This window comes from Bos indicus, chromosome 6 (genome assembly GCF_029378745.1).
Source record: "Bos indicus isolate NIAB-ARS_2022 breed Sahiwal x Tharparkar chromosome 6, NIAB-ARS_B.indTharparkar_mat_pri_1.0, whole genome shotgun sequence".
Classification (NCBI taxonomy): domain Eukaryota; kingdom Metazoa; phylum Chordata; class Mammalia; order Artiodactyla; family Bovidae; genus Bos; species Bos indicus.
In genome coordinates this window covers 7,592,540-7,620,527 of record NC_091765.1, presented here as the reverse complement: position 1 = coordinate 7,620,527, position 27,988 = coordinate 7,592,540, and the positions used below count along the sequence as shown (strand labels likewise).

Here is a 27,988-nt window from a genome sequence, read left to right as displayed (position 1 = left end):
GTGTCACTGTTCCAACAGACAAACAAATGTGAACGGCTAAAACATTTTTAAAATGCACCAAGCTTATGCAGTCTCGAACAAAACTTGAATTTTCTGTACATACTCCTGTCAAATGAAGTTATTTCCTGTACACCACTCCTCTTGCAAACTGATCTTCTATTTCCTTTAATTTGACCTAGATCTGCTGTGAGACCTAGAGAAAGATCAGCATGGCTTGTGACTTCTCTCCCGGGACAGTGTTCTTTCTCTTCTCCTATCTCTAGAAAGGGACCTGCTCCGCCTGCGGGAGAAGCTTCTCAGTCTTGGAGATCTGCGTGGAGGTGGAGGACTCCTCCTCCGATAATCATCTCAAGGGCCACGACCCCAAGAAGGAGGTGCGCCACGATTTCGACTTCCCTTTTCACCGTTGGATAGTTCCACCCTTCTCGGCAGCCACACAGTGTTCTCTCCCGTCTAGCTCTGGGACAGCATCAGCTGCATCTGGGGGGGTCTTCAGATTCAACAAAAGCAAAGCCAGGACGGTTTCTAGCAACCCACACACTTCGGAGTGGTCCATAATAGCCAAAAGCTCGTTCCAATTCAGTCTTGTTACCATTGTTTCCAAGATTATCTACATAAAATTTACAGTCCAATCGACAGGAATCACGATGCGTTTTGAGATCTTAGGTTAGAAATGCGGAGGTTCAAATCCACAGAACTTAGGCTAGGTCTTCCCGGTCCCCTCCCGCCCGCGTTCCCAGATGCGCCCGCACACCTGACGTCCACGAAATAGCCTACATTCTCTTTTTAAAACATTCTTTTCCATTATGGATCATCCCAGGAGACTGGATATAGCTCCCTGTGGTGTACCGTAGGACCTTGGTGTTTATCCATTCTAAATGTAATAATTTGCATCTGTCAACCCCAAATTCCCAGGCCAGCTCTCTCCCTTTTCTCCTCTCCCTTGACAAGCACAAGTCTGATCTCTCTGCCTGTGAGTCTGTTTCTGTTTTGTAGACAGGTTCATTTGTGCCCTATTTTAGGTTCCACCTATAAGTGATATCATATGCTATTTGTCTTTCTCTTTCTGGCTTACTTCACTTAGTATGATAATCTCTAATTGAATCCATGTTGTTGCAAATGGGCACTATTTTCTTCCTTTCTTCCTTTTTTATTTTATGGCTGAGTAGTTGTAAATATGTACCACATCTTCTTTATCCATTCATCTATCATTGGACATTTTGGTTGGTTTCATGTTTTGGCTACTATGAATAGTGCTGCTATTTTTTTTGAATTATAGTTTTGTCTGGATATATGCCATAGTATCTTTGAAACACAATAAAGCAACGTGCAATGAAACAATGTATGTCTGTACCAAGAATAACCTCATTAACACTTTTGAGAACATAGTGAGATTTTACTAATTCAAACAACAGTAACATCATAATTCATACACTGAAATTAAATTTAAGTTGATATTATATATTTTTTGACATTCTTTGGCATTGCCTTTCTTTGGGTAATGAGTTTGAGTAAACTCTAGGAGTTTGTGATGGACAGGGATGCCTGGCATGCTGCAGTCCATGCCAGGTCACGACTGAGCAACTGAACTGAACTGAACATATTTTTTACAAAAGAACATACTTTAGAAACTAAACATATAAACCTGGCTCCAAAGAGCATTATAAAATATTTACCGTTACAACCACCTCTGTGTTGTTAAGTGCTCAGTCATGTCCGACTCTTTGCAACCCCATGGACTGCAGCACGCCAGGCTTCCCTGTCCATCACCAACTCCTGGAGCCTGCTCAAACTCATGTCCATTGACTCAGTGATGCCATCCAACCATTTTATCCTCTGTCGTCCCCTTCTCCTCCTACCTTCAGTCCTTCCCAGCACGAGGGTCTTTTCTAATAAGTCAGCTCTTCACATCAGGTGGACAAAGTATTGGACCTTCAGCTTCAGCATCAGTCCTTCCAATCAGTATTCAGGATTGATTTCCTTTAGGATTGACTGGTTTGATCTCCTTGCAGTCCAAGGGACTCTCAAGAGTCTTCTCTACCACCACAGTTCAAAAGCATCAATTCTTTGACACTCAGTCTTCTTTACGGTCCAACTCACATCCATACATGACTACTGGAAAAACCATAGCTTTGACTAGATGGACCTTTGTCAGTAAAGTAATACCTCTGCTTTTTACTATGCTGTCTAGGTTTGACATAGCTTTTCTTCCAAGGAGCAAGTGTCTTTTAATTTCATGACGGCAGTCACCTTCTGCAGTGATTTTGGAGCCCAAGAAAATGAAGTCTGTCACTGTTTCCATTGTTTCCCATCTATTTGCCATGAAGTGATGAGACTGTATGCCATCATCTTCGTTTTTTGAATGTTGAGTTTTAAGCCACCTTTTCACTCTCCTTCATCAAGAGGCTCTTTAGTTCCTCTTCTCTTTCTGCCAAAAGGGTGGTGTCATCTGCATATCTGAGGTTATTGATATTTCTTCCAGCAATCTTGATTCTAACTTGTGCTTCATTCAGCTGGCATTTTGCATGATGTACTCTGTATATAAGTATAATAAGCAGGGTGACAATATATGGCCTTGATGTACTGCTTTCCCAATTTGGAACCTGTCCATTTTTCCATATCTGGTTCTAACTGTTGCTTCTTGACCTGCATACAGGTTTCTGAGGAGATAGGTGAGGTGGTCTGGTATTCCCATATCTCTCAGAATTTTCCACAGTTTGTTGTGATCCATACAGTCAAAGGCTTTAGCATGGTCAATAAAGCAGAAGTAGATGTTTTTTCTGGAATTCTCTTGCTTTTTCTGTGAGCCAACGTATGTTGGCAATTTGATCTCTGGTTCCTCTGCCTTTTCTAAATCCAGCTTGAACATCTGGAAATTCTCAGTTCGCGCACTATTGATGGCTAGCTTGGAGAATTTTGAGCATTATTTTGCCTGCATGTGAAATGAGTGCAATTGTGCAGTAACCACCTCTGTACAGACAGTTATATTTTGGCAGTTACCTCTGAAGCTGGCCACAGTAAATATTCAATAATTGTTTGCTGAAAGAATAAACATTTTAAGTTGTAGTCACAGAGCAGCTTAATCCATTACTGAAGCAGTGGATCTTCTATAATCCTCTACTCAATCTTGTACTTTGGTTATAAAAGTATGTTGCAGAGAATTAGACTATAAATCAGATGTTTTCACTACATCTAAATGCCTTCAGCAGGTTTGAATTAATGATTCTTCTGTTGATAGAAATAAGGAAATTTTAAGACTAGGATAATAAGAATCTATTGGCTAGTTCACAAGTAATGCTTTTTTATTTTTTTACCTTTTGACCTCTAATACCTATTCTTCCCACCCCCACCCCCACTTCTGACAATCACCAGTTGGTTCTCTGTATCTATGAACTGTTATGTTTATTTTTTAGATTTCACATATAAGAGATCATAGAATATTTGTCTCTGACTTATTTCACTTAGCATAATGCCCTAAAGGTCCATCCATGTTGTTGCAAATGGCAAGTTTTTTTTTTCCATTTTTAAATTTGTTAAGCAATCTCAACATACTTGACACACATATTTGTTTATATATATACACCACATCTTCTTACCCATTCAGTTAGATTGTTCACATATCTTGGTGTTGTAAATAATGTTACAATGAACATGGAGTTGTGTTTCTTTCTGAATTAGTATTTTCATTTTCTTCTGATAATACCAAGAGGTGGAACTGCTGAACGGTATGGTAGTTATATTTTTAGCTTTTGAGAAAACTCCATACTTTTTTCAAAGTGACTGCACCAATTTGCATTCTCACCGACAGTTCAGAAGGGTTCCCTTTGCTCCACATCCTTGTGGACACTTGTTATTTCTTGTCTTTTGATAATAGCCAGTCTAGGACATGTAAGGAGATATCCTACTGTGGTTTTGATTTGCATTTCCTTAATGATTAAAGAAGAGAGAATAGCAAGGAGAGATAAGAAAGCCTTCCTCAGCGATCAATGCAAAGAAATAGAGGAAAACAACAGAATGGGAAAGACTAGAGATCTCTTCAAGAAAATTAGAGATACCAAGGGAACATTTCACGCAAAGATGGGCTCGATAAAGGAAAGAAATGGTATGGACCTAAAAGAAGCAGAAGATATTAAGAAGAGGTGGCAAGAATACAAAGAAGAACTGTACAAAAAAGATCTTCACGACCAAGATAATCACAATGGTGTGATCACTGACCTAGAGCCAGACATCCTGGAATGTGAAGTCAAGTGGGCCTTAGAAAGCATCACTATGAACAAAGATAGTGGAGGTGACAGAATTCCAGTTGAGCTCTTTCAAATCCTGGAAGATGATGCTGTCAAAGTGCTGTACTCAATATGCCAGCTAATTTGGAAAACTCAGCAGTGGCCACAGGACTGGAAAAGGTCAGTTTTCATTCCAATCCCAAAGAAAGGCAATGCCAAAGAATGCTCAAACTACTGCACAATTGCACTCATCTCACAGGCCAGTAAAGTAATGCTCAAAATTTTCCAAGCCAGGCTTCAGCAATACGTGAACCGTGAACTTCCAGATGTTCAAGCTCGTTTTAGAAAAGGCAGAGGAACCAGAGGTCAAATTGCCAACATCCGCTGGATCATGGAAAAAGCAAGAGAGTTCCAGAGAAACATCTATTTCTACTTTATTGACTATGCCAAAGCCTTTGACTGTGTGGATCACAATAAACTGTGGAAAATTCTGAAAGAGATGGCAATACCAGACCACCTGACCTGCTTCTTGAGAAACCTATATGCAGGTCAGGAAGAAACAGTTAGAACTGGACATGGAACAACAGACTGGTTCCAAATAGGAAAAGGAGTACGTCAAGGCTGTATATTGTCACCCTGCTTATTTAACTTCTATGCAGAGTACATCATGAGAAACGCTGGACTGGAAGAAACACAAGCTGAAATCAAGATTGCCGGGAGAAATATCAATAACCTCAGATATACAGATGACACCACCCTTATGGCAGAAAGTGAAGAGGAACTAAAATCCTCTTGATGAAAGTGAAAGTGGAGAGTGAAAAAGTTGGCTTTACAGCTCAACATTCAGAAAACGAAGATCATGGCATCTGGTCCCATCACTTCATGGGAAAGAGATGGGGAAACAGTGGAAACAGTGTCAGACTATATTTTTGGGGGCTCCAAAATCACTGCAGATGGTGATTGCTGCCATGAAATTAAAAGACATTTACTCCTTGGAAGGAAAGTTATGACCAACCTAGATAGCATATTGAAAAGCAGAGATATTACTTTGCCAACAAAGGTCCGTCTAGTCAAGGCTATGGTTTTTCCAGTGGTCATGTATGGATGTGAGAGTTGGACTGTGAAGAAAGCTGAGCACTGAAGAATTGATGCTTTTGAACTGTGGTGTTGGAGAAGACTCTTGAGAGTCCCTTGGACTGCAAGGAGATCCAACCAGTTCATCCTAATGAAGACCAGTCCTGGGTGTTCTTTGGAAGGACTGATGCTGAAGCTGAAACTCCAATACTTTGGCCACCTCATGCGAAGAGTTGACTCATTGGAAAAGACCCTGATGCTGGGAGGGATTGGGGGCAGAAGGAGAAGGGGATAACAGAGGATGAAATGGCTGGATGGCATCACCAACTCGATGGACATGAGTTTGAGTGAACTCCGGGAGTTGGTGATGGACAGGGAGGCCTGGAGTGCTGCGATCCATGGGATGGCAAAGAGTCGTACACAACTGAGCGACTGAATTGAACTGAACTGAACATTTGTTGTAAAGTTAGTTTGGTGGTACTGAATTCTCTTAACTTTGCTTGTCTGAAAAGCTTTTGATTTCCCCATCAATTTTGAATGAGGTCCTTTCCAGATAGAGTAATCTTGGTTGTAGATTTTTCCCTTTCAGTACTTGATATATATCCTACCATTCCCTTCTGGCCTGCAGAGTTTCTCCTGAAAGATCAGCTGTTAAACATATGGGGTCTCTCTTGTATGTTACTTGTGCTTTTCCGTTGCTGCTTTAATATTCTTTATTTGTGTTTAATGTTTGTTAGTTTGATTAGTATATGTCTTGTGGCATGTTTCTCCTTGGGTTTATCCTGTATGGGACTCTTTGCACCTCTTGGACTTGATTGACTATTTCCTTTTTCATGTTGGGGAAATTTTCAACTATAGTCTCTTCAAAAATTTGCTCATACCCTTTCTTTTTCTCTTCTTCTGGGACCCCTATAATTCAAATGTTGGTGTTTGATATTGTCCCAGAGGTCTCTGAGAATATCCTCAGTTCTTTTCATTCTTCTTACTTTATTCTGCTTTTCAGAAGCTATTTCCACCATTTTATCTTCCATCTCACTGATTCATTCTTCTGCTTCAGATATTCTGCTATTGATTCCTTGTAGAGTATTTTTGGGAGAAGGCAATGGCACCCCACTCCAGTACTCTTGCCTGGAAAATCCCATGGACAGAGGAGCCTGGTGGGCTGCAGTCCATGGGGTCGTGAAGAGTCAGACACGACTGAGCGATTTCCCTTTCACTTTTCACTTTCATGAATTGGGGAAGGAAATGGCCACCCACTCCAGTGTTCTTGCTTGGAGAAACCCAGGGACGGGGGAGCCTGGTGGGCTGCCGTCTATGGGGTCGCACAGAGTCAGATATGACTGAAGTGACATAGCAGCAGCAACAGAGTATTTTTAATTTCAGTAATTGTGTTGTTTGACTCTGTATGTCTATTCTTTAATTCTTCTAGGTCTTTGTTAATTGATTCTTGCATTTTCTCCATTCTGTTTTCAAGAGTTTTGATCATCTTTACCATCCTTATTCTGAATTCTTTTTCAGGTAGTTTGCCTGTTTCCTATTCATTTATTTGGCCTTCTGTGTTTCAAGTTTGTTTCTTCATTTGTGCAGTATTTCTCTGCCTTTTCATTATTATTTTTTTAAATTTATTGTATTTGAGGTCTCCTTTTCCCAGGCTTCAAGGTTGAATTCTTTCTTCCTTTTGGTTTCTGCCCTCCTAAGTTTGGTGCAGTGGTTTGTGTAAGCTTCATATAGGGTGAGATTTATGCTAAGTTTTTTTTTTTTTTCCCCCCACTGTAAGGATGAGTAAGGTGGTAATCCTGTCTGCTGCTAATTCTGTTTGTATTTTTGTTTTGTTCGTTTTTTGGATGAGGCATCCTGCACAGGGTGCTCCTGGTGGTTGGGTGATTCTGGGTCATGTATTCAAGTGGTTTCCTTTGTGTGACTTCTCACTATTTGATACTCCCTAGGGTTAGTTCTCTGGTAGTCTAGGGTCTTGGAGTCAGTGCTCCCAATCCAAAGATTCAGGGCTTGATCTCTGGTCAGGAACAAAATTCCACAAGTGTTTTGTTATGTCATTAAGTGAGATAACACATGGCCAAAAATGAGAAACCAAAGATGAATCCCAGACTAATGGCAGTTACATAATCAGCAAATAATAATTAAAATCATGGACTATACACATACACAGATACATCCATAAGCAAAATCAAAACAGTCCAACAAAAATAAAGTACAGTCCAACAAAAATAAAATACAATAGAGTGACCTGGCAAACAAAGGAAACCAAAAATTATATCTATCATTTAAGAACAAAACTAACTAAAGCACAAACTGGAAAACAAAACTAAAGCAAGGTGCCAAGTTTGGAATAAAGCAATGAAAACAAAATTAACATATGTTGAGAGGAAAGGTAAGAAAGAAAAGAAAGAAAGAATAGATATGCAAAGCTAAATAGAGATAGATAAAGAAGATTTATATACATTAAAGATAACTGCAAGGGGAAAAGAACAGTAGGAAAAGCAAGCAAAGTAATAAAAGCAGAAAAAACAATAATAGGTTTTAAAAAATTTTAAAAAGGAAAAAAAAAGGAAGAGGAAAGGAAAACTCCACGTAACTGCAAAAGCCCAATGTAGAGGCAAAAGTTTATAACAGCAATAAAAAGTGTGATTGGAAGAGAAAAAGAAAAATCTCAAAAGCTTAATTAGATTTCATAGCACCAATAAAATTGAAAACTACAACAGATGTTGGCAATTTGATCTCTGATTCCTCTGCCTTTTCTAAATCCAGTTTGAACATCTGGAAGTTCACAGTTCACATACTGTTGAAGCCTGGCTTGGAGAATTTTGAGCATTACTTTATTAGCATGTGAGATGAGTGTAATTGTGCAGTAGTTTGAGCATTCTTTGGCATTGCCTTTCTTTGGGATTGGAATGAAAACTGACCTTTTCCAGTCCTGTGGCCACTGCTGACTTTTCCAAATTTGCTGGCATATTGTTTCACAGCATCATCTTTTAGGATTTGAAATAGTTCAACTGGAATTCTATCACCTCCACTAGCTTTGTTCATAGTGATGCTTCCCAAGGCCCACCTGACTTTGTATTCCAGGATGTCTGGCTCTAGGTGAGTGATCACACCATTGTGGTTATCTGGGTCATGAAGATCTTTTTTGTATTGTTCTTCCATGTATTCTTGCCACCTCTTCTTAATATCTTCTGCTTCTGTTAGGCCTATACCATTTCTGGCCTTTATTTTGCCCATCTTTGCATGAAAACTTCCCTTGGTATTTCTAATTTTCTTGAAGAGATCTCTAGTCTTTCCCATTCTGTTGTTTTCATCTATTTCAATCAAACACAGGCCCCCACATTGAAAGTGTTGCGTCTTAACCACTGGACTGCCAGGAAATTCCCTAGTTTTCAATATGTAAGCTTTTCACCTTCTTGGTTAAATTTGTTCCTGAGAACTTTGTTCTTTTTGATATAAATGAGATTGTTTTCTTTATTTCTCTTTATGTTTGTTTATTTGTGTACAGGAACACACCAAATTTTTGCATATTGATTTTATATCCTGCAGCTTTACTGATTTTGTTTATTAGCTCTAACAGTTTTTGATGGCATCTTTAGGGCTTTTTGTGTATAACATCTTGTCATGTGCAAGTGACAGGTTTACTTCTTCCTTTCCAATTTGGATGTCTTTTATTTCTTTTTCTCACCTAATTACTCTGTGTAGGATTTCCTATACTGTGTTGAAAATAACTGGTGACAGTGGACACCTTTGTCTTGTTTCTCATCTTAGAGGAAAGACTTTCAGCTTTTCACCATTGAGTATGATGTTAAAGGTCCATCTAGTCAAGGCTCTCGTTTTTCCAGTGGTCATGTATGGATGTGAAAGTTGGACTGTGAAGAAAGCTGAGCACTGAAGAATTGATGCTTTTGAACTGTGGTGTTGGAGAAGACTCTTGAGAGTCCCTTGGACTGCAAGGAGATCCAACCAGTCCATCCTAAAGGAGGTCAGTCCTGGGTGTTCATTGGAAGGACTGATGTTGAAGCTGAAACTCCAATACTTTGGCCACCTCATGTGAAGAGTTGACTCATTTGAAAAGACCCTGATGCTGGGAGAGATTGGGGGCAGGAGGAGAAGGGGACGACAGAGGATGAGATGGCTGGATGGCATCACTGACTTGATGGACATGAGTTTGGGTGAGCTCCATGAGTTGGTGATGGACAGGGATGCCTGGTGTGCTGCGATTCATGGGGTTGCAAAGTGTCAGACACGACTGAGCGACTGAACTGAACTGGTGATGTTAGCTGTGGGTTTGTCATGTACAGCCTTTATTATGTTGAGGTACATTCCCTCTATTCTCATTTGTTTAGAGATTTTTTTTTGTACATGGATGTTGACTTTTGTCAAATGCTTTTTTTGTTGTTGTTTCAGTTTAGATAATCATAATTTTTATTCTTCATTTTGTTAATGCGGTATATCACATTGACTTCATTGCAGATAATGAATGATACTTACACCCCTGGAAAAAATCCTACTTGATCATGGTGTATGATCCTTAAAATGTATTGTTGAAATCAGTTTGCCAGTATTCTGTTGAAGATTTTTGCATCTACATCCATCAATAATGCTGCTGCTGCTAAGTCACTTCAGTCCAACTCTATGCGACCCCATAGACAGCAGCCCACCAGGCTCCCCCGTCCCTGGGATTCTCCAGGCAAGAACACTGGAGTGGGTTGCCATTTCCTTCTCCAAAGCATGAAAGTGAAAAGTGAAAGTGAAATCACTCAGTCATGTCCAACTCGTAGCGACCCAATGGACTGCAGCCCACCAGGCTCCTCCGTCCATGGGATTTTCCAGGCAAGAGTACTGGAGTGGGGTGCCATTGTCTTCTCTGATCCATCAATAATATTGACCTATAATTTCTTTCCTTCGGTATCCTGTCTGGTGTTGGTATCAGGGTAATGCTGACCTCTTTAAATGAGTTTGAAAGAGTTTTCTCCTTTTCTGTTTTTGAAGAGTTTGAGAGGGATTGGTTTAATTCTCTTTTGAATGTTTAGTAGAATTCATCAGTGAAGTTTTAAACTTTGGTTTGCTGGGAGGTTTTTAATTCCTGACTCAGTTTCATTACCAGTTAATTGGGCTGTTTAGATTTTCTCTTCCACCATGATTCAGTCTTGATAGGTTGTATGTTTTTTAGAAATTCTTCCATTTCTTCTACGTTGTCCAATTTGTTGGCGTGCTACTGTTTATAGTAGTCTCTTATGATCCTTTGTATTTCTGTGGTATCAGTTGTAATATCTCCCTTTCATTTCTGATTTTAATTAGTCCTCTTTTTTCTTTACTTTTTGAATCTTAAGCATGTAAAAATCAAGAAAGAAAATGTAGTTAGAGCTGATTAATTCCAGTGGTAGCACAATGATAAGAGATCTCTAGGAATTCCTGTAGCTCTGACCCACTCTAGGGTTGTTTCTTAGCTCCTATCTGTTCCTGAAGCTGTTTTACAAATGTGCCATTAAATTTATGACTTATCTTTTCAACAAATCCGCCTACTTGCTTAATTTACCTTGAATTCATTTTGTTGCTTGCAGCCATGCTTGTATTCATAATTTTCACTATTTTAGAATATTTTCTTAGGATAGATTTGATAGCATTGGGATTATTGAAATAGTAAAATTTCTTGATGGTTTTCTGGCCTTTTATATAAATACCTTTTGTTGTGATTGCAGAGGCCAAACTAAATAGAAAAACTTTTCTTACTTCTGCAGTGATATGAACATTCTGATAACACAGGAAATGGCAAAAGTAATTGCTTTCATTACAGTCTATGCAATTTAGAAGAAGAAAAGGGAATTACTTTTTTAATCATTTGCACACATTTCTGTGGTAATAGACAGCTGTTGTTTTAACTTTTCTAATGAGATCATTGTAACTGGGTCCATTAGTAAGATGAGTTACCAATAAACCTAAGATGCTTCATACCAAAGACAGACTTGTGCATGTGCATGAATGTGTGGGGTGACTGTGTTGGGAGAGATGGAAGGGGTCTGAAAAATGAAGGGTAGAATGGAAAAGAGAGAGAAAAGAGATATACTGGAAATGTGCAGGCCATAGATATATTAACCAGTTTGCCTCTCAGGCATGCATAAAATAAAGGCTCCAATTCTAAGACTGACTGATGGTAATGATTCTTTCCAACCTAACTTGTTCCTTCTATAAATTAAAAAAAATTTTTTTCTGTTACTATGTATTTAAATTCATTACTCTGCTTTGAAGTTCCAGTTACCAATAGTGAATACAGTTGTGGATCTTAATAAACATTTGTTTAAAATCTATTCTAATTCCATTCCCTCATTTACCTTTGGGAACTTCTGTTAAGCACTATGACGAATGCCTAAGAGTTGCTGGGGGAAAAAAGCCAGACTAAATTTGACCCTGGTCATCTTATTATTTCTTTATAGCCTTGCCCCTCCATAAAGACTAACGTTTATCTTTGAATCGTTGAGAATTCTTAGCTTCAGAATTCTTACTTTAAGAAGACAAAGTACCCTTTGTCTAAGGGTAATTTTTATGGTGTGGGACATTTAACTTATTAAGAATAAAGCAAATGAAGTCTGTATTAAATGAAAAACATATTTGTGACTTTCCATGAAGGTCAGGGCAACCACATTCTAAAATCATCAGCAATGCTGCTTGGTTTAAAGAGTTAGGTCTATTTCACATTTTTTTAAGACAAAATTTTTTAATTTACTTGGAAAGAAAAAGATACATGTTTTGTAACGTAGGCTTTGAGATTCACACTTCTTTTCTGTACAGACACAGCTCAAGATTTGACACACTCAGTATTTCAAGATATTATTTATATGTGTAATCTAAAATATGACACAAGTGAAATATCCATAAACCAAAACAACTCACAAATACTTTGGAGGATAATAAAAATATGACACTAGCAATTTTTAAAATTGGGCTTATTTACAAAATTTTCAATATTTTGTATGTTATTTCTGTTGTATCAGATCTGAAACCATCTTCACATTTTATTCACACAATAGTCATTCATTCAAATAAGGCATTAATTGAGCACCTACTATATACAAGACAGTGAATAAAGCAGAGAATGAAAGAAATGACCTGCTCTCATGACGCTAATACTCTCATGAAGGATGGAATTTAAAATAAAAACATATAAATACATTATAAACCAAGTGATAAATGTTATGAAAAGAAAATAAAGCAAGACAGTAACAACAGTGATGCCTGTGCTATTGTGCAAAATTTGCTCAGGATCGTCATTGACACAGTTTATAGTCTCCTTCTGGAAATCAACTTAACTTAAGGCTCAGCTAGTAATTCCAATTGCCTAAATCCTTCAAAGAATCTACTATTTAATGCACACACACATTTCTTAGAAAAGAGATTTTCATATGTGACCTGATGAACTATATATCAAAGTACAATGGTATTTGGTAATATGTGAATAATGAAACGAGGTTAACCAAATATGTTTTACTTTTTGAAATACTGAACGTCCTTTACCTGTAAGCAAATTGTGTTGTTAAATTTTATTTTTAAATATGTATTTGAATCTCTGAATACATTTTCCCATAGAAACAATATTAACTATAAAAATATATGTCCAAGCCTGTTATTCAGCTGAAGTACAGTTTATTGAAATAGTAGAAAATAATATTGCCTCCAATTACAGTAACTGAATAAAGTAGAAAATCTATATAAGAGAATCCGAATCTTTTTCTTGAAGGATGACACTGTAGAAAATTATGTTCATTAAGAGGAAAACAGAGAGAACATGAACAGAACATTGAGGGGACTAAAGGGCATGAAAACTTTATAGGTTTCTGGAATTGGTTATTTTTTATATATAATTTTATTTTAAAGTTATAATTTTCTTTAATTTCTAAGAAACCATGTCATTTAGCACTACTCATATTCAAGTCATAATTAGACCTGACTTTTTTCCCCCTCTCACAAATTAAGAAGAGACAAAAAGAGGGTAGGACTTCTCTTAGTTTTAGAAATAATCAAAGAGGCGAAAAAAAACCCAAAAACTTATTTATAAGAATATTATATTTTAGCTTTATTTAAAATTGCATGGTTGGAAATAAACTCAATTTCCAACAGCAGGAATATGGTAAAGAAATTTAGACTTGGAATATATTGAATCCACCAAAAGGAAAGTTTCTGAAGAATATTTAATGAAGTAGGAAAAAAAAAAGTTCATTGGAGGATAAAAGCTAGTAACAAGACTGTATACTGCTGTAAGATTTTCCTATAAACTTTTCAACCAAAGATTTGAAATTATTATCCCTGGGTGTAGAGTGATTAGTATTTTAAAGATTTTTTTTTTCATTTTTTATTTCTATGATCTGTATTGTTGATTTTTGCATTTTTGAAGGTATTTTTCAGAATCTGATTTGCATATGAGGAAAAGTAAATAAGGAAAGGGTTTTAGAATAACTGTTAAGCATATTTTAAAGATTTAGTGGGAAAAATAATACTCTTAAGAAAGAAACAACTGGAAAATATCTGTTTCTACTTAATTCTTCCCTAAGTGAAAGAAACAGCCTGATGGTAAAGACACTCTGGGCAGAAAGTCGTGGTGGCCCCAGATTTCATGACCTTTGTAACAGGCTCCTATGTTAAATTCCTCCTATTGAGCCACCTGGTGTGGACCCTGTTTTCCTGATTGGATCCTGACTAATAGTGGTACTTTTCTTCTAAGAAGAAGTACTAAGAAGCGGTACTCCCTCAATAACAAAAATCTGATGTGTGAACAAACATGCCTTGTTGTGCACTGATCACTTATCTGTGTCTCTCTTCCTCTGCACCCAAACCCAGCCCCCCTGTGCCTTTGCACAATGCCTCTTCCTTGCATCTACTGCTGGCCATCCCCAGCAACAACCAGTGGCCCCAAGGTGAAATCTGAACTTAGATCAAAGGAGTTTGAACCTCTTTCACAAAGAAGATTACGGAGGAAGAATCCTCACTTAAACGTTATCCTAGACTCACAGACTTAGAGAACAAACTTATGGTTGCCAGGGGGCAGAATGCAGGGAAGGGATAGTTAGGGAGCTTGGGATAGACATGTCCACACTGCTATATTTAAAATGATAACCAACAAGGTCCTACTGCATGGCACATGGAACTCTGCTCAATGTTATGTGGCAGCTTGGATGGAAGGGGAGTTTGGGGGACAATGTGCTCAGTCATTTCCAACTCTATGCCACCATATGGGACTGTAGCCCACCAGGCTCCTCTGTCCATGGGATTTTTTCAGGCAAGAATACTGGAGTGGGTTTCCATTTCCTCCTCCAGGGGATCTTCTCCACCCAGGGACTGAACCCATGTCTCCTTTGTCTCCTGCATGGCAGGTAGATTCTTTACAACTAAGCCACTGGAAAAGCCCATGGATACATGTATATGGATGGCTGAGTTCCCTCACTGTTTACCTGAAAGTATCACAATGTTGTTAATCAGCTATACCCCAGTACAACATAGAAAGTTTTAAAAAAAGTTCTCCAAAGCTTCACAGTAAGAGCAGTGTGCTCCAAAATACAGCGCCTGTTCTTACACGTACTGTCAGTGTCACAGGTAATCAAGACCATCTGATCTGGGTTCTGCGCTTCTGCTGGGCAGCAAAAATCTTTACTGGCATTCTAACATTAAATGAGCCCCACTGAATTGCAGGAATCAAAAGAAAATTGTCATGCATTTCCTTGTATTTGAAGTTCCTTTAAATGAGCCTCAAGAAGAAGCAAACTTTTTTTTTTTTAATCATGTGGGTGGTTTCTCAAAAATGTCAAAGATTCAATAGATTGCTTTGTTCAAAACACTGAGATAGAAACATAGTTTCCCCTGTGATTCTTTCTCTTATTATCTTTCTAAATTGAAAAGAAAGAAAATACAATCAGATCAGATCAGTCGCTCAGTCGTGTCAGACTCTTTGCGACCCCATGAATCGCAGCACGCCAGGCCTCCCTGTCCATCACCAACTCCCGGAGTTCACTGAGACTCATGTCTATCGAGTCAGTGATGCCATCCAGCCATCTCATCCTCTGTCGTCCCCTTCTCCTCCTGCCCCCAGTCCCTCCCAGCATCAGGGTCTTTTCCAATGAATCAACTCTTCTCATGAGGTGGCCAAAGTACTGGAGTTTCAGCTTTAGCATCATTCCTTCCAAAGAAATCCCAGGGCTGATCTCCTTCAGTATGGACTGGTTGGATCTCCTTGCAGTCCAAGGGACTCTCAAGAGTCTTCTCCAACACCACAGTTCAAAAGCATCAATTCTTCAGTGCTCAGCTTTCTTCACAGTCCAACTCTCACATCCATACATGACCACAGGAAAAACCATAGCCTTGACTAGACAAATCTTTGTTGGCAAAGTAATGTCTCTGCTTTTGAATATGCTATCTAGGTTGGTCATAACTTTCCTCCAATAGTAAAAATTAATTAAAGATAAAAGTTTCAAAGCAGTCTGCTTCATTCTGTCCCACCAGTACACAGAGCATGAAGTATTTCACTGGGTGGAGCAGTGTGAGAAAATGGAATTCACAGCCACACTTCATCTAAAATACATTGCTGCCTCTAGGCTGTATCTTTCCTTTTATACTCCTCGTGGTGGAAAATCAACAACTACATTGATGTCAAAATGGTGTAGAACCAGATAGGATAATTTCCAGAATCAAAACCCCGAAAGTGTATTTGCATCTTCGAGCTAGACCATCACCGACTCAATGGACGTGAGTCTGAGTGAACTCCGGGAGTTGGTGATGGACAAGGAGGCCTGGCGTGCTGCGATTCATGGGGTCGCAAAGAGTCTGACACGACTGAACGACTGAACCGAACTGAACTGAAAGCAATAGTAGGCTTTGTCTCGGTGAACACGAGCAACAGAACCTCTTCCTTGAGAGAATGTTGATCTATGTAAAATGCAGATAAACATCAACAAGAGGCAGGCTGGACATCCATTGTCTCATTAGAGCTGCTGCTGATTCTTTTAGAATTTTAACTCTTTATAATTTCCCTCAAGGTTTCTCAAACTTTAATTCACTGAAGATTGAACTGATTATGTCAGTAGCAAAACGCTGTTAAATTGTGTTATCATAAACTTGGAGATTGTTTCCAAAGAACTTGCATTTTTATGTAGGCAGTTACATCTTCCATTTAGTCATCCAGAAAAGCGTTTTCCCATTTTCATTTTCTGTGAGGTAGGTGCATTACTGTTTCAGTTTTACGGAAGACGTTTGGAACAGGTCAGTGACTTAGTGAAGGTTGCGTGGGAGGTGAAGGACCTACTGACCCTAGGATCTGTGGAGGTTTATCTGCTGCTTCACTTTAGAGTCTTACAGTGTTGCATCATTTTATTATCCAGGTGGCAATTAAATCTTTTTAAAAAACATATTTATTTGTCCTTATAATAAATTCCTAAAACGCAGAAGTAGAATTCAGAGGGCCCTCGCAGTTGAATTGCATAAAGCCCCATCACTCCAAGATAATTGTGGTTATATTTTGCACATTTCCTTCCAGTGTCTTAGGACCTTATGTTTTACATATCATATAGAAAAATATAATGAAGTCTGATTTTTCACTGTAAAAGCAATATAGAAAGTTAGAAAAGCTATAGTGTATAAAGAACAAATCAGCAAAAAATTCAAAACAATTGGGTTAGTGACAAAATTTTCTTGTGCTTGTGCTAAGTCACTTCAGTTATGTCCTTCTCTTTGTGACCCCATGGACTATAGCCTATGAGGCTCCTCTGTCCATGGGATCCTCCAGGCAAGATACTGGAGTGGGTTCCCATGACCCCCTCCAGGGAATCTTCCCAACCCAGGGATCAAACCCACGTCTCTTATGTCTCATGTATTGGTAGGCAGGTTCTTTACCACTAGCACCACCTAGAAAGCCTAAATAAAATTTACTATCAATTGAAATTAACTTAATCAGTTTTATTAATTTCTAATTTGCTACATTTTCTTAACCACATTTAAAAAGTAATATTACACATAAAATTAATACTAACAGGCTATAAAAACCATATATAACTTTCCACAAACTTTTTTTCCTGAATAGCAAAAAATTGCAACCACTTGAAAGATTGATCGAATTGTTTAAAATGTATGAAATCATCTCACATAAATTGAGAAACATGTCACAGATCTATTTGTATGACAACTTTGTATATTAAAAGATATTGACTAGAGATAGAAAACAAATTAGAAATAAAAAGGGAAAAACACTTCGATTTATCCAACTTCAATACAGGTTACTACCACCAGTTTATAGTCTTCAAAGTTGGCATATATTGTTCCAAACAACACACTTAAAGGTAGTAGGATAGGTCTACTCTTATCTTAGAAAAAACCCTAGTTTCTGAGGGGGTTAATAATATATTTTGAGAAAAAATGAAGTAAGTGCATATGGCCAAACACATTTGAAAAGAGTGTATATTGCTCATCTGAGAAAAGGTATGTGTTACTATTTCCTCCTGGAAACATACGAATAATAGCAGTATATTAAAGACTTAGAAATCAAGCATCGAGTGTAACTTTATCTCAGAATTTCTCACATTTATTTGATAAAGAGATTCATCTTTCCCCCGCCCCTCCAAATACTTACGAATATCTCACAAAGATATCCTGAAGAATGCACTTTGGAAAGTGCAGACAGATAGTCATTACCTATTCAGGGTTTCATCCAGTTATCTTGGACACTGAAAGGTTGAGCAGTTTGTGAATCATTGCTCTCAAATAGCCTTGTCTCACCTGCAGTGTAGTCCCCTACTACCCACCCCATTATTATTTCCAGGTGTCCTGTCCTGCTTGCCTATCACCTTTCTGTGTCTGCCGCATTACCAGCATCCTTAAAAACTATTAAATCTAGACACATATTGACATCGTAATTCCAAATGTAAATCATTATACTAGTAGTAATAGTAGTTGGAGAAGGCAATGGCAACCCACTCCAGTACTCTTGCCTGGAAAATCCCATGGACGGAGGAGCCTGGTGGGCTTCAGTCCATGGGGTCAGGAAGAGTCAGACACGACTGAGCGACTTCACTTTCACTTTTCACTTTCATGCATTGGAGAAGGAAATGGCAACCCACTCCAGTGTTCTTGCCTGGAGAATCCCAGGGACGGGGGAGCCTGGTGGGCTGCGATCTATGGGGTCGCACAGAGTCGGACACGACTTAGCAGCGGCAGCAGTAGTAGTAGTAAAAAGTCCCCAGAGATTTTCCGAGTCTTCCCTACTCTTTGAAGGGCCATACAACTTACCATCTTTTATTCCTTCTTTCTGTATAAAAGAGGAGATCTCACTATGTTCTAATTTAATCTTACCTCTAGAGGCTGGGAAAGAAATTATTTCTTTTAGAAAATTTAAAGGCATTAATTCAGAGCTTTCCAATCTGGTTGGTTGCTGGAACACAGAGTTATTAAATGTGTAGGAAATAGCTCCCCCTTCAGCTCCAGGATGGTGGGGCAGGACTTACAGGGCAGGGAGTTGCCTCTGGCTACAAGTGGCTTCACATAACTTTCTCGGGTGCCTTATAAATGTTATCATATTTTAATTTACCAAGGACTTTCCTGGTGGACCAGGTGGTAAAGAAATCTGTATGCAATGTGGAAAACTTGGGTTCAATCCCTGGGTTAGGAAGATCCTCTGGAGAAGGGCATGGCAACCCACTCCAGTATTCATGCCTGGAGAATTCCATGGACAGAGGAGCCTGGTAGACTACAATCCATGGGGTCACAAAGAGTCAGACACGACTGAGTGACTAACACACATAAGGCATGAAAAACATCTGAAAGAGGAACATTAATATGCTAAGAACTTTTGTACACTGACCCACTTTCCAGTTAGAAAAGGACATGAAATATTAAATAAGAATCACAAAATTGTGGAACAATAAGACATGCATAAGTATATATATAAATATAAGTATATACTTCTATAACATTATTAGAAACATTTTTGACAAGCTCCAAGACATTTTAGTAGAGATATTTGCTATGATTAAAGAATATTATTTAAAATATTAATAATGAAAATCATATTACTTCTAAAATGTGAGTGATAGGAAAAGATGGTTATAGCAAACATTTTCTATTAAAACATGCATGAGGTTGGGCCATCAAAAAATAGTGCCTTTGAATATTTAGCACATAGAATTTAACCTTCATTTAATTATATAGTTCACATTGCTATGATTTATTAAGTACAATATGGACAAAAGTGATATACTATCCAGAAGACTTTAAAGAGTTTTAAGATTAATACCGAGAATACCAAAGCAATTGAAAAATGCAATATGCTAAGCATGACAGAGCAGCATCCACAAGCTATAATCTGTAATATATTGTTCACATGAGAATTAATGATAGGGAAAATTTTATTGATGAATAAAAAGTTTAGTCAATGAGTCTGTGCAATGAGATAATACCATCGAACAAAACAAACTGATGCTTTTTAAGCTACTGCATGACAGATTACATGAAACTCAACAAAAGGCAAACTTTTCACAGAGTATTTTGTATTTTCCAGATTTACAGAGCAATTCTCTCTGAATATTAAATAGTCACATTTTCAAATTTTCACTCCTTTCCTAGATTGATTGATTGCTGGAGGCTAATTTCAAACTAATTTCTAACACTTTCAGTGGAGAAATGTATTTAAAGCAAAGATTTATGCTAGTCAGATATCCATCTGTCTTCTACATAAGGCCATTCAAATCCTCCCAGAATCTGTTTTAAAATATGTGCATCCTTTTGCTGGGAACATTACTTACTCCTCTCCCAAATTAGGACAAATGCTAATTATTCATGAGTCAGATGGCTCTCAAATACACAGATTTCATCTTCTACTCTTATTATAAAGTCCATGAAATGCTCCTCTCGTTTTATTTCATCATTCTTTCCCCTTCGTCCTACCCATTCTCATTTACATTGTCCTTCCCATCAGAGATGGGAAATAATACTACCTGAGAAATAATACTACTTTCTATGTGTGTGTTTTGAATGTACATAAATTGTTTTGCCCTATTATAATTCATTCTATATTTCTAAGATCTATCCATATTCTGTAACTTAAAATGATTAACTACTTACTGCTGTACTGTATTTCATTGCATGTATTTATCATGATAATCCATTTCCCTAGGGACAGATATCAAGGCTTCTTATAACTTTCTGCTAACACAAATAATGCAATGACATTATCGTCATAAATGTTTCCTTAAAAACTTGTACACAGTGTAAACCCAGATGAAGGAATGATATGTATACAGAATATATGGATAATTAATTTCACTCAATATTATCAGTTTGCTTTCCCAACAGTGCATAAAGTATCTCATGACTCCTCATTCTAACCAACATTTGGTATTAGCTGACTTTTAAATTTTTCCCAATACTAGGTTGACTTCATCTGAATTTTTCTGACTTCATGTGAAGTTAAGCATCTCTTCATGTCCATATAGGCTATTTAGACTACTTCTTCCATTAATAGTCTATTTTTACTCCTTGTCGAGTTTTTGTTTCCTTGAAGACATTAGTAGTTCTTTATGTATTCTATTTGTTAATAATCATTTTTCAGTTTTAAATCATGTATACCTGTGGCGGATTCATTTTGATATTTGGCAAAACTAATACAATTATGTAAAGTTTAAAAATAAAATAAAATTTTTTTTAAAAAGGCAGGAAAAATAAATAAATAAAAATAAATTTTGAAAACATCTTTTAATCTTCCACAAGTTTGTCTATCATATCCTCTTTGTAGAGAAATCTTTCATTTTAATATGAAAAATTTCTATATTAAGTTATATATGAATTAAAATTCGTATGCCATCTACACTTTTTTTTTGGCTGTGCTGGGTCTTCGTTGCGGTGCTTGGATGCGCTGTGGTGTTGCAGCCCAAGGGTTTAGTTGTCTTGTGCGTGTGGGATCCTAGCTCCTCGACCAGGGATCACACCCAAGTCCCCTGCATTGGAAGCCAGATTCTTAACCTCTGGACTACCAGGGAAGCGCCTTACTTATTCTTAAAGTTTATAATTTTTTAGTCTTGTTTAAACATTCTTTCCTATCCCAAGTTCACAAGGACAGCCTCATATATTTTTTTTCAGCCTCATATATTTTATTACTTTATATATTGCCTTATATAATTAGGTTTTTAATATATTTGGAATTAATTCTGTAAGAATCTAAATATACTTTTACCTATATATTGAGTAAGTTACCAAATAATCTCTCTTTTTTGATTTGTGATGCTGATTTCTGCTACCTTCTCATATATACCAGGCGCTTATTCATTGCTTTTCTATTTGTCGCATCTGTTTTTTAAATCTGTTTCTGTACTAGTACCATACTGTTTTTATTGCTTTGGTTTTATAAAATATTTTAATATATCCAATAAAACAAATTCCCTTTCTTTTTTTTTTTTTTTTTTACAAATTCCCTTTCTTTAGTCCATTATTCTTCCATTCACAGAAACTAATATTCTGTTTTCTCACAAAACCCTGCTAAAATTTTCATCAAAACTGCATTGAATTTATAAGTTCATTTATGGAGAATGATATTTTTTTACAGTGTAGTTTTTCCCATCCATGAACATGTTACTTTTATCTTTTTACCTAAATCTTATTGTATGTAATTTAATAAAATTTGAAAAGTACTTTGTAAAGGATTAGTACTTCTTCATTAAGTTATCTTATGTACTTTGTAGTTTTTATTGCTAATGTAAGTGAAGTCGTATTCTCCATGCTTATTTCTGGTTGGTTGCTGCTGATGCAGAAAAGTGTCTTGATATTTACATTAAATGTAAATGGATTAGTATAAGTAAAATATGTATATAGTTTCTTATATAGTACCTAGTACACGCTTACATATTACTTAGTATGTTGCCTATTATTGATCTTGCATCTATGCAATCTTTCGGAACTCTATTAGTTCTAATAGTTTGTCTATTGATTCACTTAGGTCTTCAAATAGAAGATCTAATGATCTACAGTGACAGAGTAATTTATTCTACCCAATCCTTATACCTCCTGGTTTTTTCTTGTCTTCTTATATTGGCCAAAATCTCCTCATTATGGGAGCTGTAATAGCAAGCCTCTCTTCCCTGTTCCTAATCCTATATCATAATGCTTCATAGGTTTTTGTTAAAAGCTTTTATTAAGTTAAATTTTCTTTAATTCCTTATTTTTAACACTTAAAAATATCATAAATAGGTTTTAAACTTTATCAAATATTAATTATGCTTATGTTGAAGTAGTTTTTCCCCTATAGGTCACTAATGAGCTAAATTGTATTGATAGCTTTTCTGGTGATGAACCCCCTTACATTTCTGAAATGAAATTGACATCACCGTGTTTTGTTTATAAAAACACGTTGAACTCAACTAATATTTATTTAGGATTTCACATTTTTTTCATAGTGAAATGGGCTAATAGATTCTTTTCTTGTCCTTTCCCAATCCATTATTGATCTGAAGATTATAATTAATAAGTTAATTAACTTGAGACCTAAAATGAGGTGCACTCCTTTCCCTCATTTTCTTTTTTCTGCAGCACTTTATATCAAGTGGAATTATCTTTACTTTGAAAGTTCTGAAACTCAAAATACTACCTGATTCTGTGGTTTTATTTTTCAATCTCATTCTAACTCTTGTAACATGCAGAAACTGAAAGTAAAATCTACTTGTTTCAAATTCTCTGACAGTTTTCTGAATGTGATTTAAGGTCTGGTAATAAGATTCATTTTCTGCCATAAGGTTGGTGTCATCTGCATATCTGAGGTTATTGATATTTCTCCCGGCAGTCTTGATTCCAGTTTGTGTTTCTTCCAGTCCAGCGTTTCTCATGATGTACTCTACATAGAAGTTAAATAAACAGGGTGACAATATACAGCCCTGACGAACTCCTTTTTCTATTTGGAACCAGTCTGTTGTTCCATGTCCAGTTCTAACTGTTGCTTCCTGACCTGCATACAAATTTCTCAAGAGGCACACCACCCTTATGGCAGAAAGTGAACAGGAACTCAAAAGCCTCTTGATGAAAGTGAAAGTGGAGAGTGAAAAAGTTGGCTTAAAGCTCAACATTCAGAAAACCAAGATCATGGCATCTGGTCCCACCACTTCATGGGAGATAGATGAGGAAACAGTGGAAACAGTGTCAGACTTCATTTTTCTGGGCTCCAAAATCACTACAGATGGTGACTGCAGCCATGAAATTAAAAGACGCTTACTCCTTGGAAGGAAAGTTATGACCAACCTAGATAGCATATTCAAAAGCAGAGACATTACTTTGCCAACAAAGGTTCATCTAGTCAAGGCTATGGTTTTTCCTGTGGTCATGTATGGATGTGAGAGTTGGACTGTGAAGAAGGCTGAGCGCCGAAGAATTGATGCTTTTGAACTATGGTGTTGGAGAAGACTCTTGAGAGTCCCTTGGACTGCAAGGAGATCCAACCAGTCCATTCTGAAGGAGATCAGTCCTGGGATTTCTTTGGAAGGAATGATGCTAAAGCTGAAACTCCAGTACTTTGGCCACCTCATGAGAAGAGTTGACTCATTGGAAAAGAGTCTGATGCTGGGAGGGATTGGGGGCAGGAGGAGAAGGGGACGACAGAGGATGAGATGGCTGGATGGCATCACTGACTCGATGGACATGAGTCTCAGTGAACTCCGGGAGTTGGTGATGGACAGGGAGGCCTGGCGTGCTGCGATTCATGGGGTTGCAAAGAGTCGGACATGACTGAGCGACTGATCTGATCTTATCTGATCTAGGTTGGTCATAACTTTGCTTCCAAGGAGTAAGCGTCTTTTAATATCATGGCTGCAGTCACCATCTGCAGTGATTTTGGAGCCCAGAAAAATAAAGTCTGACACTGTTTCCACTGTTTCCCCATCTATTTCCCATGAAGTGATGGGACCAGATGCCATGATCTTCGTTTTCTGAATGTTGAGCTTTAAGCCAACTTTTTCACTCTCCACTTTCACTTTCATCAAGAGGCTTTTTAGTTCCTCTTCACTTTCTGCCATAAGGGTGGTGTCATCTGCATAGCTGAGGTTATTGATATTTCTCCCAGCAATCTTGATTCCAGCTTGTGTTTCTTCCAGTCCAGCATTTCTCATGATGTACTCTGCATAGAAGTTAAATAAACAGGGTGACAATATACAGCCTTGATATACTCCTTTTCCTATTTGGAACCAGTCTGTTGTTCCTTGTCCAGTTCTAACTGTTGCTTCGTGACCTGCATACAAATTTCTCAAGAGGCAGGTCTGGTATTCCCATCTCTTTCAGAATTTTCCACAGTTTATTGTGATCCCCACAGTCAAAGGCTTTGGCATAGTCAATAAAGCAGAAATAGATGTTTTTCTGGAACTCTCTTGCTTTTTCCATGATCCAGTGGATGTTGGCAAGTTGATCTCTGGTTCCTCTGCCTTTTCTAAAACCAGCTTGAACATCAGGAAGCTCACGGTTAATTATATAGTATACTGTATATTATTATATAGATATTAATATATTATATAATACATATTATTTTATTATATATATTATATTATATACTACATAAAAATTATATATAATATATACTATATATTACATAATATATTATATATTCTTATATATAATATTTATTATATAATGTTATAATATAATATATAACATTATAATATTAACATATAACATTATATTAATATATAACATTAATTATAACAAGTACTTGTTAATATATATTATATATAATATAATATAAATTGTATATTTTATAATATGTATTAAATAAAATATATACATTATATATTATTATATATTATATATAAATAGATATAATGCTGCTACTGAGTCACTTCAGTCGTGTCCGACTCTGTGTAACCCCATAGATAGCAGCCCACCAGGCTCCCCCATCCCTGGGATTCTCCAGGCAAGAGTACTGGAGTGGGTTGCCATTGCCTTCTCCAATATAATGTTATTGTATAATATATATTACATACCTATCTAATATACAATAATATATTTAATATCTACTTATAATTATGTAAAATATATTATATATTGTTATATATGATTTAATATAAATTATATTATATTTATTTATTACTTTATTTAGATTATTTATATAATAATTATGTAGATTATTGTATATATTATATCATGATATAATATAATATCCATATATTAAAGTATATAATAATATATAATATACTACATTATTAATATATATTTATATGATACTATATATTAATATAATACTATATAATATATATGTTATACAATTATATAATATAAAATTATATTATATTTTATATTATAATTATAATATTTATATTATATAAAATTAAATTATAATTTTATATTACATAATTGTATAATATATAATATATTAAGATTATATAATTAATTATATAATTAAGATATAATATTAAAATAGATTAAAATAAGTATTAATATATTAAATATATTAAAATATATTACTAGATACGTATATATTTATATATTATACTATATAAATATATATATATATACTCTGCTGAGTGTAAGATTCTAATATCCTCATTTCAGTTTATAAGTCATGTTATAATTTTGTATACTGTTGATTTTTTGAAGACTTATTCAAGTTTTTTCAGAAGGATGACTTAAAATCTCCAGCTTAAACTAATTTATTAATTTCTCTCAATAGTTCTTTCTGCTTCCTTATATAATTGAAATTGGATAAGGAGATGGCAACCCACTCCGGTGTTCTTGCCTGGAGAATCCCAGGGACGGGGGAGCCTGGTGGGCTGCCGTCTATGGGATCGCACAGAGTCGGACACGACTGAAGTGACTTAGCAATATAATTTAAAGTTATGTTGTCTGTTGCTGAAATGTTCATATTATATTACTATAGTTTATTGGTATACTGTTATTCTAAAAGTTACTTTTAAGTTCAAATTCTATTTTTCTATCATGGCTTCTTTTAAAGGAGATTGTTTCATATTTACCTGATATCCCTTTTTCTTAACATATACCCTTTTATGCACACATTTGAGGTAAGTTACTGAATTTTTTCCCTCCCCCAACATAAAGCCACAGGTCTTGCTTACAAACACTGTAAGATCTACATTATAAGTATATAGCTTCATAGAGACAGATGAGATTACATAATCATTCTGAGTCAGACACAAAATCTACATTCTTCCCCCAACATGTTCCGGGTACAAGCTTAGTTTCCAGGTTAGCAGTTCTAATGAATCATGGAGCCCATCAAAAGGTAAACGGGCAAAACAAGAGGTAGTTATGCTATCTGGGCTATGTGCTTTTAGAAGAGGAGCAGAGGTCCTACTCAGCAATACTTGTCTATGGAACTCTTGGTTTCTCTGTTGCCCGGTTGTACTTGGCCAAGCACTTAGATTGGAACAGGGAGGGCCTTGTGCTGTCCGTGTTGACAGCAGTAACATCTCAGTATCTTCGGATTATGGGAAACCATGAGAATTCATCTTTTGGACTGAACCAAATAGCACACCTGAAAACACTCAGCTTCAGAGCTGGTCTGATTCACTGTGAGCAGAAGGCAATGGCATGATTTCTCATCATAGCCTTGGAAATTTTCTTGGGGCTGGTCACTATGAGATCTACTCCTACCACCTGGAAAATAGTATGCTAGGGAACTTTTTTTTCAAGTTTCCTAGCCATCCTTATGAAAACGATGTTAAATAGACAACAGCATCACGCCACCAAAGCATCCTTGATGAAAAACTTGCACATGTTTGATAACTAGTCAGATAAGATACCAGCTAGAGTTCATCAGTCAGTTCAGTTCAGTCTCTCAGTCGTGTCCGACTCTTTGCGACCCCATGAATCACAAGACGCCAAGCCTCCCTGTCCATCACCAACTCCCGGAGTTCACCCAGACTCACGTCCATTGAGTCATAAAAGACTTGAAATCCAGGTCATATCTCCAACACTGGAAGAACCAGAGGTACTTTCATCTCTGTCAACAACTTTATCCACGTATGCAGCCTTTGCAATGATGATCTTTAACAGGACCAGGGCTTCATTATCCTCAAGGGTGTTTAGAGGAAAACCTCTCATGCCCCTTATTGGTGCATCTTTCTTTATTCCTCCTTGATGAAGTTCTTTTGTTTTGTTAGACCTCAACTCTAGTGCATTATCTGAAGTTTGCATCACTTCAGAAGTTTCAGAAGTGTTGTGAAACACTGCATTGTGAGCTTGTTGTTATTCTTGATCACACTGAAAACGAACTGACTAGGTGACATCTGAGTGGCCAGATTAGTTAATAATGAGATGGGAGAGAGAGGCCCCCCCACCCCTTTGACAGTTTCAGCTGTTCCAACTAAGGGGAATACTTAGTTTGACAATATTTCTATTTAAATTCCTTCTCAGTGCCAATTTGTCATCAGTTTGTCAACCCCCTTTACATAACACGCAGTCCCTTGTTTACTAGGCAGTTCCAGTAGTTTAGCTTATGTGTTTGACAGCTTTGGTGGCCCTTTTTTTCATTGTTTCCCAGAACTCGAGGGCCATATATATATACACACACACACTGATTGACATGCTATTAGAAGAGCTCTGAAGAGAAATTTTTAGATGGAAAGCTTAACCTCAACACGATGTTTCTAGGACACTTTGGCAATGATCTTGACAATGGATATGGTGACGATCTGGCTGTAGGTTCTTGATGCCCAGAGGGAAAACAGATACAG

The 27,988-nt window shown here is 36.8% G+C and overlaps 1 pseudogene; it reads right to left on the bottom strand.

Annotated features, from left to right (window-relative positions):
- Positions 1–156: 156 nt before the first annotated feature.
- On the bottom strand, positions 157–27,449 carry LOC109559973 (serine/arginine-rich splicing factor 3 pseudogene; annotated as a pseudogene).
- Positions 27,450–27,988: the final 539 nt, after the last annotated feature.